Genomic DNA, 19,902 nt, shown 5'->3' with positions numbered 1-19,902 from the left:
GTATAACCCGGCGTGATGGTATGGGGTGCCATTGGTTACACGTCTCGGTCACCTCTTGTTGGTATTGACGGCACTTTGCACTGTGGACGTTACATTTCAGATGTGTTACGACCAGTGGCTCTACCCTTCATTCGATCCTTGCGAAATTCTACATTTCAGCAGGATAATGCACGACCGCATGTTTCAGGTCCTGTACGGGCCTTTCTGGATACAGAAAATGTTCCACTGCTGCGCTGGCCAGCACATTCTCCAGATGTCTCACCAATTGAAAACGTCTGGTCAATGGTGGCCGAGCAGCTGGCTCGTCACAATACGCCAGTCACTACTCTTGATGAACTGTGGTATCGTGTTGAAGCTGCATGGGCAGCTGTACCTGTACACGCCATCCAAGCTCTGTTTGACTCAATGCCCAGGTGTATCAAGGCCGTTATTACGGCCAGAGGTGGTTGTTCTAGTTACTGTTTTCTCAGAATCTATGCACCCAAATTGTGTGAAAATGTAATCACATGTCAGTTCTAGTATAATATATTTGTCCAATGAATACCTGTTTATCATCTGCATTTCTTCTTGGTGTAGCAATTTTAATGGCCAGTAATGTACTTAATTACGTTTACATAATTCTTAAGTGCTTCATTCAAAGCTTCCCGAACTTCGTTTACACAATCCGTCAGTGCTTCATCCGAAAAAAAAAAAAAAAAAATGGGTCAAATGGCTCTGAGCACTATGGGACTCAACTGCTGTGGTCATCAGTCCCCTAGAACTTAGAACTACTTAAACCTAACCAACCTAAGGACATCACATACACCCATGCCCGAGGCAGGATTCGAACCTGCGACCGTAGCAACAGCGCGGCTCCGGACTGGAGCGCCTAGAACCGCACGGCCACCGCGGCCGGCGCTTCATCCGAAGCTTCACGAACTGTGATATCTGTTTGTGATATGGGATGCCTCTAAAATGTGGAGTAAATACGCAACGCTTTGATAGGTATCTTTTCTTGGCAAAAGGCTTGGAGAACCAGCAAGTCTTTGCTTCACAGGAATTGCTTTTATGAAATTTGTGTCTTTCTCTGGAACAGCTGGCTCCGGAATTACATTATAAATTCAAAATAGGACGATGACATCCTTACGAAAGCCACAACGGCCTTCCAAATTCAGCTCGCGCAGCATGTCATTGCTGCACGTCAACTAAAGTACGTGTTTTCCCACCAACTACGACTACGTACTGTTCAGTGTGCATGACTGCACGGCACGACAAAGTCGTACCACATCGGAGGAGAACAGTCGTTTTGTAGTTGTCCTGAGACCAAAAACCGCATAAAAAGCAGAATGACGTCGGTTTTTAACTGTCCTGGGGCCAAAACCCGCATGGAAAGCGAAATTAAATCGGTTTCTAATTGTCGTGAGACGGGCGTAAGACGTTTGGAATGCGATGCGCAACTTTCAGTTCAGCTGTGTTCGTAATTGGAGCACTGAACACATCATCTTTCAGATAACCCTACAGCGAGAAGTTACACGGATTAAGAGCAGGTCATATGGACGGCTAGGCTATAGGGGAAATGACGACTGATATTCTAGCATTTCTGAAATGCATCTGCATCAGCCGCTTCCTGTCTACGCAATGTGCGGAGAAGCGCCATCTTGCATAAAATTATCCTACGCTCACATCCACGCTGTTGAATGACCGGAATGACATTGGTGCGCAAAAGTCACTCGTGGCGTTTACCCGTGACGATACAGGTAACAGGATCCGCAGGATTCACATCCTCGCCAAAAATACGGCCCTACGACAAACGATGCCGTCAACCCGCACCACACTAGTCGCCTTTGTACGATGATGTGGTATCGGTTGACGTACATGCAGGTTTTCAGTTGCCCATATTATGGAGTTCTGTATACACTCCTGGAAATGGAAAAAAGAACACATTGACACCGGTGTGTCAGACCCACCATACTTGCTCCGGACACTGCGAGAGGGCTGTACACGCAATGATCACACGCACGGCACAGCGGACACACCAGGAACCGCGGTGTTGGCCGGCGAATGGCGCTAGCTGCGCAGCATTTGTGCACCGCCGCCGTCAGTGTCAGCCAGTTTGCCGTGGCATACGGAGCTCCATCGCAGTCTTTAACACTGGTAGCATGCCGCGACAGCGTGGACGTGAACCGTATGTGCAGTTGACGGACTTTGAGCGAGGGCGTATAGTGGGCATGCGGGAGGCCGGGTGGACGTACCGCCGAATTGCTCAACACGTGGGGCGTGAGGTCTCCACAGTACATCGATGTTGTCGCCAGTGGTCGGCGGAAGGTGCACGTGCCCGTCGACCTAGGACCGGACCACAGCGACGCACGGATGCACGCCAAGACCGTAGGATCCTACGCAGTGCCGTAGGGGACCGCACCGCCACTTCCCAGCAAATTAGGGACACTGTTGCTCCTGGGGTATCGGCGAGGACCATTCGCAACCGTCTCCATGAAGCTGGGCTACGGTCCCGCACACCGTTAGGCCGTCTTCCGCTCACGTCCCAACATCGTGCAGCCCGCCTCCAGTGGTGTCGCGACAGGCGTGAATGGGGGGACGAATGGAGACGTGTCGTCTTCAGCGATGAGAGTCGCTTCTGCCTTGGTGCCAATGATGGTCGTATGCGTGTTTAGCGCCGTGCAGGTGAGCGCCACAATCAGGACTGCATACGACCGAGGCACACAGGGCCAACACCCGGCATCATGGTGTGGGGAGCGATCTCCTACACTGGCCGTACACCACTGGTGATCGTCGAGGGGACACTGAATAGTGCACGGTACATCCAAACCGTCATCGAACCCATCGTTCTACCATTCCTAGACCGGCAAGGGAACTTGCTGTTCCAACAGGACAATGCACGTCCGCATGTATCCCGTGCAACCCAACGTGCTCTAGAAGGTGTAAGTCAACTACCCTGGCCAGCAAGATCTCCGGATCTGTCCCCCAATTGAGCATGTTTGGGACTGGATGAAGCGTCGTCTCACGCGGTCTGCACGTCCAGCACGAACGCTGGTCCAACTGAGGCGCCAGGTGGAAATGGCATGGCAAGCCGTTCCACAGGACTACATCCAGCATCTCTACGATCGTCTCCATGGGAGAATAGCAGCCTGCATTGCTGCGAAAGGTGGATATACACTGTACTAGTGCCGACATTGTGCATGCTCTGTTGCCTGTGTCTATGTGCCTGTGGTTCTGTCAGTGTGATCATGTGATGTATCTGACCCCAGGAATGTGTCAATAAAGTTTCCCCTTCCTGGGACAATGAATTCACGGTGTTCTTATTTCAATTTCCAGGAGTGTATTATCAAGTCCTTGGAGATGGAAATGGGCTTCGTCTGTGCACCGAATGTTCCACGGCCATTTATTGTCCACCTACATATGAGCAAGAAATCCCAGAGCTGGCAGGTCAGCAGAAAGCAACACCTCAACATGGGTGATTTTGTATGGATAGCAGTGCAGGATGATTTGTATAATTTTATGCATGCACCGTGCTCGCAGGCAGTTCTACAATTGCACTAAGGGCAGTGGGCCGCTCTCAGGCCCCTGCACGTCAAATTGGGCCAGGCCCTCTCAGACCCCCATCCACTAAACAGTTTTTTTTCGAGCAGGCGTGTAGAGAAGTAACTTGCGTTGAGTTCAGCTGTCAAAAGTGGACACGCACCTGCTGAACAGAAGCTTGTGATCAACTCGCAGCACATTGGCTGCTGAGACAAAACCCACCGCCTCCTCCCAGAGCAGGGAACATGTTGTTGTTGTTGTGGTCTTCAGTCCTGAGACTGCTTTGATGCAGCTCTCCATGCTACTCTATCCTGTGACAGCTTTATCTCCCAGTACCTACTGCTTTATCTCCCAGTACCTACTGCAACCCCCCCCATGAACCATGGACCTTGCCGTTGGTGGGGAGGCTTGCGTGCCTCAGCGATACAGATGGCCATACCGTAGGTGCAACCACAACGGAGGGGCATCTGTTGAGAGGCCAGACAAACATGTGGTTCCTGAAGAGGGGCAGCAGCCTTTTCAGTAGTTGCAGGGGCAACAGTCTGGATGATTGACTGATCTGGCCTTGTAACATTAACCAAAACGGCCTTGCTGTGCTGGTACTGCGAACGGCTGAAAGCAAGGGGAAACTACAGCCGTAATTTTTCCCGAGGACATGCAGCTCTACTGTATGATTAAATGATGATGGCGTCCTCTTGGGTAAAATATTCCGGAGGTAAAATAGTCCCCCATTCGGATCTCCGGGCGGGGACTACTCAAGAGGATGTCGTTATCAGGAGAAAGAAAACTGGCGTTCTACGGATCGGAGCGTGGAATGTCAGATCACTTAATCGGGCAGGTAGGTTAGAAAATTTAAAAAGGGAAATGGATAGGTTAAAGTTAGATATAGTGGGAATTAGTGAAGTTCGGTGGCAGGAGGAACAAGACTTTTGGTCAGGTGATTACAGGGTTATAAATACAAAATCAAATAGGGGTAATGCAGGAGTAGGTTTAATAATGAATAAAAGAATAGGAGTGCGGGTTAGCTACTACAAACAGCATAGTGAACGCATTATTGTGGCCAAGATAGACACAAAGCCCATGTCTACTACAGTAGTACAAGTTTATATGCCAACTAGCTCTGCAGATGATGAAGAAATAGATGAAATGTATGACGAGATAAAAGAAATTATTCAGGTAGTGAAGGGAGACGAAAATTTAATAGTCATGGGTGACTGGAATTCGTCAGTAGGAAAAGGGAGAGAAGGAAACATAGTAGGTGAATATGGATTGGGGGGAAGGAATGAAAGAGGAAGCCGCCTTGTAGAATTTTGCACAGAGCATAACTTAATCATAGCTAACACTTGGTTCAAGAATCATGAAAGGAGGCTGTATACATGGAAGACGCCTGGAGATACTGACAAGTTTCAGATAGATTATATAATGGTAAGACAGAGATTTAGGAACCAGGTTTTAAATTGTAAGACATTTCCAGGGGCAGATGTGGATTCTGACCACAATCTATTGGTTATGAACTACAGATTGAAACTGAAGAAACTGCAAAAAGGTGGGAATTTAAGGAGATGGGATCTGGATAAACTGAAAGAACCAGAGGTTGTAGAGAGTTTCAGGGAGAGCATAAGGGAACAATTGACAGGAATGGGGGAAAGAAATACAGTAGAAGAAGAATGGGTAGCTCTGAGGGATGAAGTAGTGAAGGCAGCAGAGGATCAAGTAGGTAAAAAGACGAGGGCTAATAGAAATCCTTGGGTAACAGAAGAAATATTGAATTTAATTGATGAAAGGAGAAAATATAAAAATGCAGTAAATGAAGCAGGCAAAAGGGAATACAAACGTCTCAAAAATGAGATCGACAGAAAGTGCAAAATGGCTAAGCAGGGATGGCTAGAGGACAAATGTAAGGATGTAGAGGCTTGTCTCACTAGGGGTAAGATAGATACTGCCTACAGGAAAATTAAAGAGACCTTTGGAGAGAAGAGAACCACTTGTATGAATATCAAGAGCTCAGATGGAAACCCAGTTCTAAGCAAAGAAGGGAAGGCAGAAAGGTGGAAGGAGTATATAGAGGGTTTATACAAGGGAGATGTACTTGAGGAAAATATTATGGAAATGGAAGAGGATGTAGATGAAGATGAAATGGGAGATAAGATACTGCGTGAAGAGTTTGACAGAGCACTGAAAGACCTGAGTCGAAACAAGGCCCCGGGAGTAGACAACATTCCATTAGAACTACTGATGGCCTCGGGAGAGCCAGTCCTGACAAAACTCTACCATCTGGTGAGCAAGATGTATGAGACAGGCGAAATACCCTCAGACTTCAAGAAGAATATAATAATTCCAATCCCAAAGAAAGCAGGTGTTGACAGATGTGAAAATTACCGAACTATCAGTTTAATAAGTCACAGCTGCAAAATACTAACGCGAATTCTTTACAGACGAATGTAAAAACTGGTAGAAGCCGACCTCGGGGATGATCAGTTTGGATTCCGTAGAAATGTTGGAACACGCGAAGCAATACTGACCTTACGACTTATCTTGGAAAAAAGATTAAGAAAAGGCAAACCTACGTTTCTAGCATTTGTAGACTTAGAGAAAGCTTTTGACAATGTTGACTGGAATACTCTCTTTCAAATTCTGAAGGTGGCAGGGGTAAAATACAGGGAGCGAAAGGCTATTTACAATTTGTACAGAAACCAGATGGCAGTTATAAGAGTCGAGGGGCATGAAAGGGAAGCAGTGGTTGGGAAGGGAGTGAGACAGGGTTGTAGCCTCTCCCCGATGTTATTCAATCTGTATATTGAGCAAGCAGTAAAGGAAACAAAAGAAAAATTCGGAGTAGGTATTAAAATTCATGGAGAAGAAGTAAAAACTTTGAGGTTCGCCGATGACATTGTAATTCTGTCAGAGACAGCAAAGGACTTGGAAGAGCAGTTGAACGGAATGGACAGTGTCTTGAAAGGAGGATATAAGATGAACATCAACAAAAGCAAAACGAGGATAATGGAATGTAGTCAAATTAAGTCGGTTGATGCTGAGGGAATTAGATTAGGAAATGAGACACTTAAAGTAGTAAAGGAGTTTTGCTATTTAGGTAGTAAAATAACCGATGATGGTCGAAGTAGAGAGGATATAAAATGTAGACTGGCAATGGCAAGGAAATCGTTTCTGAAGAAGAGAACTTTGTTAACATCGAGTATAGATTTAGGTGTCAGGAAGTCGTTTCTGAAAGTATTTGTATGGAGTGTAGCCATGTATGGAAGTGAAACATGGACGATAACCAGTTTGGACAAGAATCGAATAGAAGCTTTCGAAATGTGGTGCTACAGAAGAATGCTGAGGATAAGGTGGGTAGATCACGTAACTAATGAGGAGGTATTGAATAGGATTGGGGAGAAGAGAAGCTTGTGGCACAACTTGACTAGAAGAAGGGATCGGTTGGTAGGACATGTTTTGAGGCATCAAGGGATCACAAATTTAGCATTGGAGGGCAGCGTGGAGGGTAAAAATCGTAGAGGGAGACCAAGAGATCAATACACTAAGCAGATTCAGAAGGATGTAGGTTGCAGTAGGTACTGGGAGATGAAGAAGCTTGCAGAGGATAGAGTAGCATGGAGAGCTGCATCAAACCAGTCTCAGGACTGAAGACCACAACAACAACAACCTACTGCAACCTACATCCTTCTGAATCTACTTAGTGTAGTCATCTCTTGGTCTCCCTCTACGATTTTTACCCTCCACGCTGCCTTCCAATACTAAATTGGTGATCCCTTGATGCCTCAAAACATGTCCTACCAACCGATCCCTTCTTCTGGTCAAGTTGTGCCACAAACTCCTCTTCTCCCCAATCCTATTCAATACCACCTCATTCGTTAAGTGGTCTACCCATCTAATCTTCAGCATTCTTCTGTAGCACCACATTTCGAAAGCTTCTATTCCCTTCTTGTCCAAACTGTTTATCGTCCATGTTTCACTTCCATACATGGCTACACTACATAAACTACTTTCAGAAACGAATTCCTGACACTTAAATCTATACTCGATGTTAACAAATTTCTTTTCTTCAGAAACGCCTTCCGTGCCATTCCCAGTGTACATTTTATATCCTCTCTACTTCGACCATCATCAGTTATTTTGCTCCCCAAATAGCAAAACTCCTTTACTACTTTAAGTGTCTCATTTCCTAATCTAATTCCCTCAGCATCACCCGACTTAATTCGACTACATTCCATTATCCTCGTTTTGCTTTTGTTGATTTTCATCTTATATCCTCCTTTCAAGGCACTGTCTATTCTGTTCAACTGCTCTTCCAAGTCCTTTGCTGTCTCTGACAGAATTACAATGTCATCCGCGAACCTCAAAGTTTTTATTTCTTCTCCATCGATTTTAATACCTACTCCGAACTTTTGTTTGCTTTACTGCTTGCTCAATACACAGATTGAATAGCATCGGGGAGAGGCTACAACCCTGTCTCACTCCCTTCCCAACCACTGCTTCCCTTTCATGTCCCTCGACCCTTATAACTGCCATCTGGTTTCTGTACAAATTGAAAATAGCTTTTCGATCCCTGTATTTTACCCCTGCCACCTTCAGAATTTTAAGAGAGTATTCCAGTCAACATTGTCAAAAGCTTTCTCTAAGTCTTAAAATGCTAGAAACGTAGGTTTGCCCTTCCTTAATCTAGCTTCTAAGATAAGTCGTAGGGTCAGTATTGCCTCACGTGTTCCAACATTTCTAGGGAATTCAAACTGGTCTTCCCTGAGGTCGGCTTCTACCAGTTTTTCCATTCGTCTGTAAAAAAATTCGCTTTAGTATTTTGCAGCTGTGACTTATTAAACTGATTGCTCAGTAATTTAACACCTGTCAACACCTGCTTTCTTTGGTTTTGGAGTTATTATATTCTTCTTGAAGTTTGAGGGTATTTCGCCTGTTTTATACATCTTGCTCACCAGATGGTAGAGTTTTCTAAGGACTGGCTCTCCCAAGGCCGTCAGTAGTTCCAATGGAATGTTGTCTACCCGGGGGCCTTGTTTCGACTCAGGTCTTTCAGTGCTCTGTCAAACTCTTCACGCAGTATCATATTTCCCATTTCATCTTCATCTACATCCTCTTACATTTCCATAATATTGTCCTCAAGTACGTCCCCCTTGTATAGACCCTCTATATACTCCTTCCACCTTTCTGCTTTTCCTTCTTTGCTTAGAACTGGGTTTCCATCTGAGCTCTTGATGTTCATACAAGTGGTTCTCTTATCTCCAAAGGTCTCTTTAATTTTCCTGTAGGCAGTATCTATCTTACCCCTAGTGAGATAAGCCTCTACATCCTTACATTTGTCCTCTAGCCATCCCTGCTTAGCCATTTTGCACTTCCTGTCGATCTTATTTTTGAGATGTTTGTATTCCTTTTTGCCTGCTTCATTTACTGCATTTTTATATTTTCTCCTTTCATCAATTAAATTCAGTATTTCTTCTGTCACCCAAGGATTTCTACTAGCCCTCGTCTTTTTACCTACTTGATCCTCTGCTGCCTTCACTACTTCATCCCTCGAAGCTACCCATTCGTCTTCTACTATATTTCTTTCCCCCATTCCTGTCTATTCTTCCCTTATGCTCTCCCGGAAATTCTCCACAACCTCTGGCTCTGTCAGTTTATCCAGGCCCCATCTCCTTAAATTCCCACCGTTTTTGCAGTTTCTTCAGTTTTAATCTACAGGTAATAAATAACCAATAGATTGTGGTCAGAGTCCACATCTGCCCCTGGAAATGTCTTACAATTTAAAACCTGGTTCCTAAATCTCTTGTCTTACAGTTATATAATCTGTTTGAAACCTGTCAGTATCTCCAGGCTTCTTCCATGTATACAGCCTTCTTTTATGATTCTTGAACCATAGTTGTAATGCATATATTGAGTGAATAAACATCAATCCCCTGGAATATAATAAGTTCTTAGTGTCATTTGGAAAATTCAGTTCTCATTGCATAAAGTCTCAAAGCTGAACAACTCATCTATATAAAAATGGCAATTTTAGAGTCTGCCCAACTCCCCTGCACCCTCTGAAAAATTTCTTATGAGACGCATGAGCATAGGCCTATAGCTCAAGATAAAATAGAGACAGTCAAACAAATAAAATTCCATCTTGTGTTCTGGATTAAATGTTTGACTTTGACTTTTCATTACTTCTGCCATGTCAGTGTTGTATACTGAAGTATTGATGTGTATTTGATACAGATTTTGTGTGTGTGTGCGTGTGTGTGTTTTAATTTGATTTAATTTTGGCGTTCAATTAATGTATAATGGTACATATTTATGGTACAGAAGTACTACCCACAACATCCAACTATCCATTTTGCTCTTTTAGGTGCTGTGTCATCATAATAAAAGGACATGATGGCTGAAAGTAAGCAGACATCGGATACAGGTAAGCAGGTACATCAGTCTCCTTGCAGCAGCAGGACTCATTAGTGTAAAGTAAAATGTCAGCATAGCAGGTGTTTGCATATTGATATATTTAATTTAGATTATGGTACTGGTACTTGAAGATGATTTGAGTTTATGATGATCAGTACTAAATACGAACACAGAAAATGTAATGTTATTTGAAACATTCAGAAAAATTACTTTAGCAAGTGTTTAATTGATAAAGATGAGATTAACTTCCACTGCTTATCTGCTTTGCTGAAATAGGACACTCACATGCAGTATGGATGGCAAAATTGAAAAATAAGTTTGACGTACATTTAGTCTCAATATAGCAATAATTTACTATTCTTCTGTTGTTTTTAAATAAACCAACTGAATTATATGACCATGAACATTTATATTCAGTGAGACCAATTGAGGAGCTACTTGATTGAGAAGTAGCGACTCGGTCACAAAAACTGACAATGGTTGAGAGAGCGGTGTGCTGACCACATGCCCCTCCAGATCCGTATCTAGTGACGTCTATGAGCAGAGGATGACATGGTGGTCAGTCGGTACCATTAGGCCATCAAGGCCTGTTTGGACAGCGTTTAGGTGTTCTTCAAAAGTCTTCACAATCGTTGACAAAGCTTTAGGTTCTCTACTTCTCTGAAGTGGTCCGTGCTCTGCAGGAAGCGCCATAACATACTTGTGACATAAAGGCGTCTAAAGGGAAATTTGAATGATGTAGCCACTTTGGACATTGAAATAATTCAACAGCTGCACTTGAAAATTGGATAGGCGAAATTGTTTGTGAGGTGCACAGAAGCGTTACACAATACAGAAACATTTGTTCAGCTGAGGCAAGGATGGAGCAGCAGTATAAAACGCAAAAGCAGTCCACATTTTTTTTGTGAGCAGCTGGGTATGGTGTCGAGAAGGCATAATTAGGCAGTCGAAAACTTGACTGGTTGAATTAGGAAAATGAATGTGCACACATACAAATTGTCACAGAATAAATTGGTGAAGAAAGTGATTCTGCAGGAGTTCGAGCAACAGGCACTAGATTCTTTTTTTGAGGCGTTTAGGACCAGAAATGTCAAGGGGTGTGTGCACATGGGCACCAAAAGGTCTGTGCACAGGGGATATAGAGGGGTTGTAGTTGGAGGAATCAATAGGTCAGTGGGATGAGGGGTCAGACATGTTTGCAGCAAATGTAAAGTGTTTTAAACTGTGGCTGAACGGAGCGCGTGCAAATGCAGTGGTACCATCCACAGATGGTTGGGGATAATAGGGATTACCAGCAATTTATTGGGAATGGTAGTGGAGGAGGTGTAGGTTATCAACAGGGATACAGGGGTATTAGTAGAGGTGATCTGGGAGGTAGGAAGAGTCTGTTGTATTTAAGAGAGAACCCCAAGGCTGCTGACAGGAGTTCCTTGTGAAAATGAATTGAGTGAAAATGAATGTAGAGACAGAACGTGCCATAATGGGTGTAACAAATGGTAGATAATATTAAGTGTTACTGAACAAAGTGGAGCATGTGTCAGTGGCATTGAGGGGGAACTCACCACAGCACAAATTGCGTGGAGTAGGCGATAATGATGTATAACCATTGGGGTAAGTAATGATGAATTTTTCGTTTGAAAGTACCGAGTTTAGACAGTGTGTGGAGGTGCTGTCTCGTGTAAGAGAAGGCTACAGCACAATCTTGGGATTAGACTTTCTGCATCAACATCATGCCATAATTGAGCGTCAGTGATATGAAGAGCTTATTTCAATAGTGGTACAAGTCCATTACCTTCACTTTTATGCCTATAATGCTTCTGAAATTAATAATCCAAACAAACAGAAATAAAGGTTCATCTCTAGCAAGAAGCCTTACGCTTGAATATTTCAGGTATCTCAACCACTGATTTTTCAGCGCTCATTTAACTTTATGACCCTGTATCTCAAAATCAACAAAAATGGACTTGTACCACTATTGAAATAAGCCCTTCATGTATAGTGGAACTTAGTGGGAGGACATTCCAGCTAGGGGACACTGTTGTCAGTGCTGATTTGCCACAAGGAGCATGTGGTATACGAGACATTCCAATTAAACAATAACCAATTATGTTAAGGCTTTATTCGCATGATTGTGTGTCGGGAGGTCTGTAAAGTCTCTGTGGGTGAATGTGGAGCCTGACTTACCACTTAATGTGTTGTGTATAGTGGAACCCCTAAAAGATAATGAAGTATTGGATACAGCATGTTGTTTAGTAAAGGAGGTGTTGTACAAGTACAGGAGAGGGAAGAAGCAAGGTAGTATCTGTGAATATAGATAATTTTGACACCAAGAAAGTGAAGTTATTGAAAGGAGGCCATGCTGAGGATTCTGGACGAGGAAGATTCTCGCACAGAGAGTATAGTCCATGGAAGGGCACAGAACTGCATTTCGTGAAACATGAAGCATTTGAAGGGAACTGAGAGGATGCAAATGGAACACCTGCTACTGGAGTTTCAAGACCATATTTTTTCTGTAAGGACCCTTGCCTGCTATACCAATTGCACAGCACAGGAATCCGATGGGAAACAAATCACCAGTTTACTGAAGACCATATTGAGTAACAGGATCACTGCAACCAATGTTGGAGGAATTTACAAATCAGCAGTTGGCAACAAGGTAATAGAGGAGAGTTGTAGCCCCTGCGAGGGGGTGCAGGAGCTGTGAATTGTAATCATGCCCAAAAAGTCTGTGGATGGATCTAGGAAATACCGCCTTTGTTGTGATTATTACTACTTAAATAGTAAGATGTGACAGACGATTCCTCAATTCCGAACATCATGGACGTGGTACATATTCTAGGACAATGCTGATGCTTCTCGAAAATGGACTGACAGTGGATAGAAGGATGCCTTTTGTGTTGAAGAACTCGGTGACACATTCCAGTAGTGAATCTTGATGACAGAATCGTCTTTTCAAGGGATATGGAAGAACAAAGACAATGTGTGAGGGACATGTTCAAGAGGCTAGGAGCAGCCTGTTTGTTATTAAGTATGTTGTAAGGACAGATCCGAGGTCAGTGAAAACAGTATAAGATTTTCCAACACCAAAAACACCCGAGGAATTGTAACATGTTCTCTCTCTCGCAGATTATCGTAGGAAATTTGTGAGAGGATTTTCTGATAAAGTATAACCTCTTCCGCAGTTGTTAAAGAAGGTTGTTACTTTTATATGGCTGGGAGAATGCCACAAGTGTTTGGTGAATTCAGGGAAGTATTAATGTTGAGTCTGGCACTGATGTTTCCATTTTTTCAAACGGAGTTTGTATTGTCCTGTGATGCATCAAATCATGCTCTTGGGTGTATTTTAAGTCAGGAAATGAGTGATCAGCAACATCCTGTTGCTTTTGCATTGAGACAGTTGAACAGAGTGCAGAAGAAGTGATCCACAATGGAGAAAGAAATGCTTAGCTTGGTGTATGGAGTAATATTTTTTTAGTATTACCTATATGGTAGAGAATTTACAGTAGTCCTGGACCATGCTGCTTTGAACTAGTTACTAGGTACGAAGGGTGCATCTGATAGATTGATGAGGCAGGCTGTGAAACGTATTGAATTTGGGTACAAAGTAATCCACAAACCTTGGAAGAAACATGGAAATGCAGATGGATTGAGCAGGAAGATGGCAGTGATACAAACACTGCCTCCGGACTTTTAGGAATGGCAGGTTGCAAAGAGCAGTGATGAAGAATGTAATCAATACTGCAAGCAGCAGCAGTTTAGTGCCTGTGATAGTTAGTTGTACAGAAAGACAGATTTAGGTCCATGGATGGTTGTGCCAGCAGTGGTGGAAGAAGATGTGTTACATGAGATGCATTATCAGATGTTTTCAGGTCATTGGGGTATCAGAGCAGTGAATCATAGAATGGCCGAACAATACTGGTGGTGGGGTAGAAAGGGGGATGTGGATCAAATGTTATAAGCTGTGGATCAGTATGTTAGAAGCTGTGTAGAGTGTGTGCAGTGAGCAGATCTGAGTCAGAAACAGGCAGTGTTACAGAGGCTCCCAGAAGCAACAGAACCATTCAGTTTCATTGAGGTGGATGTATTAGAATCATTCATCTGTACACCAATAGGTAATCGTTTTGTGCTGACAATAATAGATAATTTTCCTTGTAACATAGAGAAGGTGCCAATGCTGAACCAGCAGGCAGCCATAGTCACACCAGCATTGGTGAACAGGTGGATATTGAACTTTGAGGTACCAGTGCAATAATTACTGACCAGATGACAGACTTTATGTCAGACCTGATGAAAAAGTTGTTTTGGTTACTAAGAGTGAAAAAATTAAGAACAAGTCCATTTCATCCTCAGGTTAGTGGAAGGACAGAATGGCGTCAGATGATTGGGAAAATGCTGTGTTATTACATGAATGCACAACTTCTGGATTGGAATGCATATTATGCTTTTTTGTGAATGCCCACAACTCCAAGGACACTCTAGGAAATGATTGTTCCCATTTGACATGGTGTATAGGAAGAAGATGCCATCATCATTTGACATGATTAGACAAAAAGGAGGTAGGAACAGTGAGTCAATCCAAGAATTTGCAAGAAAAGTGAAGGAAGTGTGGAGAAGGGTCCAGTGGTCAAATACCGAGGCATTGGAAAAACAAGAAGATGCAGTGAAGTGAGCCGGAACAGTACCACAGTACAGAGAAAGGCAGCGGATGATGATGTTATCCAGTCCTTAGGGTCCGGAGGAAAAAACAATGTTTGTAACACAGTACGAGGGCCCAACCATGTAATCGACATTACTTCAGCAGTAAATGTTAAACTACAAATGCCTACGAGATCAACAGTTGTACATGTTGGGCGTTTATGACCATTTAAAAGAGTGTGCCAGAAGAAATGCTCAGGAAATGGGAATGAAAATAAGGAAGGAGCCAGGGAAGAAGAAATCAAGGGATGGACAACAAAAGGAGAAAGTCCCGATACTGCATGTGCGATGTGTGTTGAGATCTAAGAAGTAATGGTTCTATATTATGTTTGGAGAATCTTATTTTGTTTTCTTTTATTTATAGTCTATGGTTGACATTGTTTTAGTTATGATTGTGTTTTAGTTATGATCTATCTATGCTACGCAGAGACTGCAAAAGGTGGGAATTTAAGGAGATGGGACCTGGATAAACTGACTAAACCAGAGGTTATACAGAGTTGCAGGAAGAGCATAAGGGAACAATTGTCATGAAGGGGGGAAAGAAATACAGTAGAAGAAGAATGGGTAGCTCTGAGGGATGAAGTAGTGAAGGCAGCAGAGGATCAAGTAGGTAAAAAGACGAGGGCTAGTAAAAATCCTTGGGTAACAGAAGAAATATTGAATTTAATTGATGAAAGGATAAAATATAAAAATGCAGTAAATGAAGCAGGCAAAAAGGAATACAAACATCTCAAAAATGAGATTGACAGGAAGTGCAAAATGGCTAGGCAGGGTTGGCTAGAGAACAAATGTAAGGCTGTAGAGGTTTATCTCACTAGGGGTAAGATAGATACTGCCTACAGGAAAATTAAAGAGACCTTGTATGAATATCAAGATCTCAGATGAAAATCCAGTTCTAAGCAAAGAAGGGAAAGCAGAAAGGTGGAAGGAGTATATAGAGGGTCTATACAAGGGCTGTGTAGTTGAGGACAATATTATGGAAATGGAAGAGGATCTAGATGAAGATGAAATGGGAGATACGATACTGCATGAAGAATTTGACAGAGCACTGAGAGAGCTGTGTCGAAACAAGGCCCCGGGAGTAGACAACATTCCGTTAGAACTACTGACGGCCTTGGGAGAGCCAGTCCTGACAAAACTCTACCACCTGGTGCGCAAGATGTATGAGACAGGCGAAATTCCCTCAGACTTTGAGATAAGTCCAATCCCAAAGAAAGCAGGTGTTGACATATGTGAAAATTACTAAACTATCAGTTTAATAAGTCACAGGTGCAAAATACTAATGCGAATTCTTTACAGACGAATGGAAAAACTGGTAGAAGCCGACCTCGGGGAAGATCAGTTTGGGTTCTGTGAAAATATTAGAACACGTGAGGCAATACTGACTCTACGACTTATCTTAGAAGAAAGATTAAGGAAAGGCAAACCTACGTTTCTAGCATTTGTAGACTTAGAGAAAGCTTTTGACAATGTTGACTGGAATACTCTCTTTCAAATTCTGAAGGTGGCAGGGGTAAAATACAGGGAGCGAAAGGCTATTTACAATTTGTACAGAAACCAGATGGCAGTTATAAGAGTCGAGGGGCATGAAAGGGAAGCAGTGGTTGGGAAGGGAGTGAGACAGGGCTGTAGCCTATCCCTGATGTTATTCAATCTGTATATTGAGCAAGCAGTAAAGGAAACAAAAGAAAACTTCGGAGTAGGTATTAAAATCCATGGAGAAGAAATAAAAACTTCGAGGTTTGCCGATGACATTGTAATTCGGTCAGAGACAGCAAAGGACTTGGAAGAGCAGTTGAACGGATTGGACAGTGTATTGAAAGGAGGATATAAGATGAACATCAACAAAAGCAAAACAAGGATAATGGAATGTAGTCGAATTAAGTCGGGTGATGCTGAGGGAATTAGATTAGGAAATGAGACACTTAAAATAGTAAAGGAGTTTTGATATTTGGGGAGCAAAATAACTGATAATGGTCGAAGTAGAGAGGATATAAAATGTAGACTGGCAATGGCAAGGAAAGCGTTTCTGAAGAAGAGAAATCTGTTAACATCGAGTATAGATTTAAGTGTCAGGAAGTCGTTTCTGAAAGTATTTGTATGGAGTGTAGCCATGTATGGAAGTGAAACATGGACGGTAAACAGTTTGGAAAAGAAGAGAATATAAGCTTTCAAAATGTGGTGCTACAGAAGAATGCTGAAGATTAGATGGGTAGATAACTAATGAGGAGGTATTGAATAAAATTGGGGAAAAGGAGTCTGTGGCACAACTTGACAAGAAGAAGGGACCGGTTGATAGGACATGTTCTGAGGCATCAAGGGATCACAAAATTAACATTGAAGGGCAGGGTGGAGGGTAAAAATCGTAGAGGGACACCAAGAGATGAATACACTAAGCAGATTCAGAAGGATGTAGGTTGCAGTAAGTACTGGGAGATGAAGAAGCTTGCACAGGATAGAGTAGCATGGAGAGATGCATCAAACCAGTCTCAGGACTGAAGACCACAACAACAACAATGCAGAGACGTGTGCTGTCAGAGATAGTGGACCTCTGAGGGTATGGGAGGTGAGACTGGTCCCCGCCCTCAGGTTGCCATATGGTGGAAGGCCAGAGGAGAAGAGTGCTGTTGTTGGCAAAGCTGTACCCCTTTGCCAGAGGCGGAATAGGGGCCCTGCAGGACCATCACTGGATGGAGCAGTTGCATTTTCAGGCAACAGGACGTCGTATTGACCAGCCATAGCTGGTTGCTGAGTGCAGTGTTTAATGTTTGAGAACTACGAAACAAGGAAAGGAAGCTTTGAAGAGGTTTTCTAAGTGGTGCAACAGTTAACGATTAGTATTGAGGTGGCTTATAGAATTTGCCTAGAATCACAGACAGTTACTCACAGCACATGCATGTTTGACAGAGCAGATGCAGGAGATAATTAGTGCAGTGCCAGCTGTTGGCTTGCTGCATGGGTCTAGAAGGGTAAAAATGGAATGGATAGATGCGGGAGTTAGAATACAACAAACCTTGTTTGGGACAGCAGGCATAAGTGACATGAGCAGATTGAATGAAAGTGTAGGAGTCGTGAAAGAGTTGGCTGAGGCAAATAGAGTTACAGCACCATGGTGCTCAACACACATAATGAATCTGGAGGGAGCAGTGCTAAACAATACGTGCGTGCTGCAGGAGCTTACCGCGGAGGTTATGGAGTATGCTAGACCCTTGGCTAGTACTTTGAATCGAGATCTAGAAACTGTATATGCAGGAATGCAGTTACTGGATGCGACGAAAACACTGACAAAATTCCAGAATGAGATTTTCACTCTGCAGCGGAGTGTGCGCTGATATGAAACTTCGTGGCAGATTAAAACTGTGTGCCGGACCGAGACTTGAACTCGGTACCTTTGCCTTTTGTGGGCAAGTGCTCTAACAACTGAGCTACCTTAGCACGACTTACGCCCCATCCTCACAACTTTACTTCTGCCAGTACTTCGTCTCTTACCCTCCAAACTTTACAGACGCTCTCCTGCGAACCTTGCAGGACTAGCCGTCCAGAAAGAAAGGATATTGTGGAGACATGGCTTAGCCACAGCCTGGGGGATGTTTCCAGAATGAGGTTCGCAGGAGAGCTTCTGTAAAGTTTGGAGGGTAGGAGACGAGGTACTGGCAGAAGTAAAGTTGTGAGGATGGGGTGTGAGTCATGCTAGGGTAGCTCAGTTGGTAGAGCACTTGCCGGTGAAAGGCAAAGGTCCTGAGTTCGAGTCTTGGTCCGGCACACAGTTTTAATCTGCCAGGAAGTTTCACTGACAAGATTGTTGCAATCCCTAGGTGATAGCATTTGAGATGCAACAGTGGAGCTGACAAACTTACTTCAAGCCGTGCACCAGTAATCATGGGCAGTTTCTGTCCCCTGAGCAATATTTGAAGGGAGTGAGGAAGATACAGAAAGAGTTACCGTCAGAACTGCAGCTAGTAATGGTGCAGGTAGCCAGAATTTGCCTTTCTGCTGTCGTAGTGCAACAGTGGAAGTGACATCAGATAATGCAGAACTGTATGTATCAGTGAGGATACCAGTAGTGAGCAAGCATTTGGTATGTAAATGTTACACAGTGCACACATATCTGGTGCAGATAGTGGCAGTTGGTGTGGTTGTGCAAGTGAGAGAAGAAGGGGTGTAGCAGAAGACGGGGATTGACATGCGATGATGACTGAGGGTGAGCTCCAGCATTGTCAGAGCGGCGTGGTTACCTCCTCTGTGGCACACAAAGTAACCAGATGTGGATGTGCATGTTATTCTACATCTACATCTACATACATACTCCGCAATCCACCATAGGGTGCGTGGCGGAGGGTACCTTGTACCACAAGTAGCATCTTCTCTCTCTGTTCCACTCCCAAACACAACGAGGGAAAAATGACTGCCTATATGCCTCTGTACGAGTCCTAATCTCTCTCATCTTATCTTTGTGGTCTTTCTGCAAAATATAAGTTGGCGGCAGTAAAATTTTACTGCAGTCAGCCACAAATGCTGGTTCTCTAAATTTCCTCAGTAGCGATTCACGAAAAGAACGCCTCCTTTCCTCCAGAGACTCCCACCCGAGTTCCTGAAGCATTTCAGTAACACTCGCGTGATGATCAAACCTACCAGTAACAAATGTAGCAGCCCGCCTCTGAATTGCTTCTATGTCCTCCCTCAATCCGACCTGATAGGGATCCCAAACGCTCGAGCAGTACTCAAGAGTAGGTCGTATTAGTGTTTTATAAGCGGTCTCCTTTACAGATGAACCACATCTTCCCAAAATTCTACCAGTGAACCGAAGACGACTATCCGCCTTTCCCACAACTGCCATTACATGCTTGTGCCACTTCATATCGCTCTGCAACGTTACGCCCAAATATTTAATCAGCGTGACTGTGTCAAGCACTACACTACTAATGGAGTATTCAAACATTACGGGATTCTTTTTCCTATTCATCTGCATTAATTTACATTTATCTATATTTAGAGTTAGCTGCCATTCTTTACACCAATCACAAACCCTGTTCAAGTCATCTTGTATCCTCCTACAGTCACTCAACGACGTCACCTTCCCGTACACCACACCATCATCAGCAAACAGCCACACATTGCTATCCACCCTATCCAAAAGATCGTTTATGTAGATAGAAAACAACAGCGGACTTACTACACTTCCCTGGGCACTCCAGATGAGACCCTCACCTCCGATGAACACTCACCATCGAGGACAATGTACTGGTGGAATTATTCAGAGGTACTTATTCAGAGGTAGAATGGAGA

Source organism: Schistocerca nitens, chromosome 10 (genome assembly GCF_023898315.1).
Source record: "Schistocerca nitens isolate TAMUIC-IGC-003100 chromosome 10, iqSchNite1.1, whole genome shotgun sequence".
Lineage (NCBI taxonomy): Eukaryota > Metazoa > Arthropoda > Insecta > Orthoptera > Acrididae > Schistocerca > Schistocerca nitens.
The sequence above is the reverse complement of the archived record's forward strand: the minus strand, read 5'-3'. Positions refer to the sequence as shown.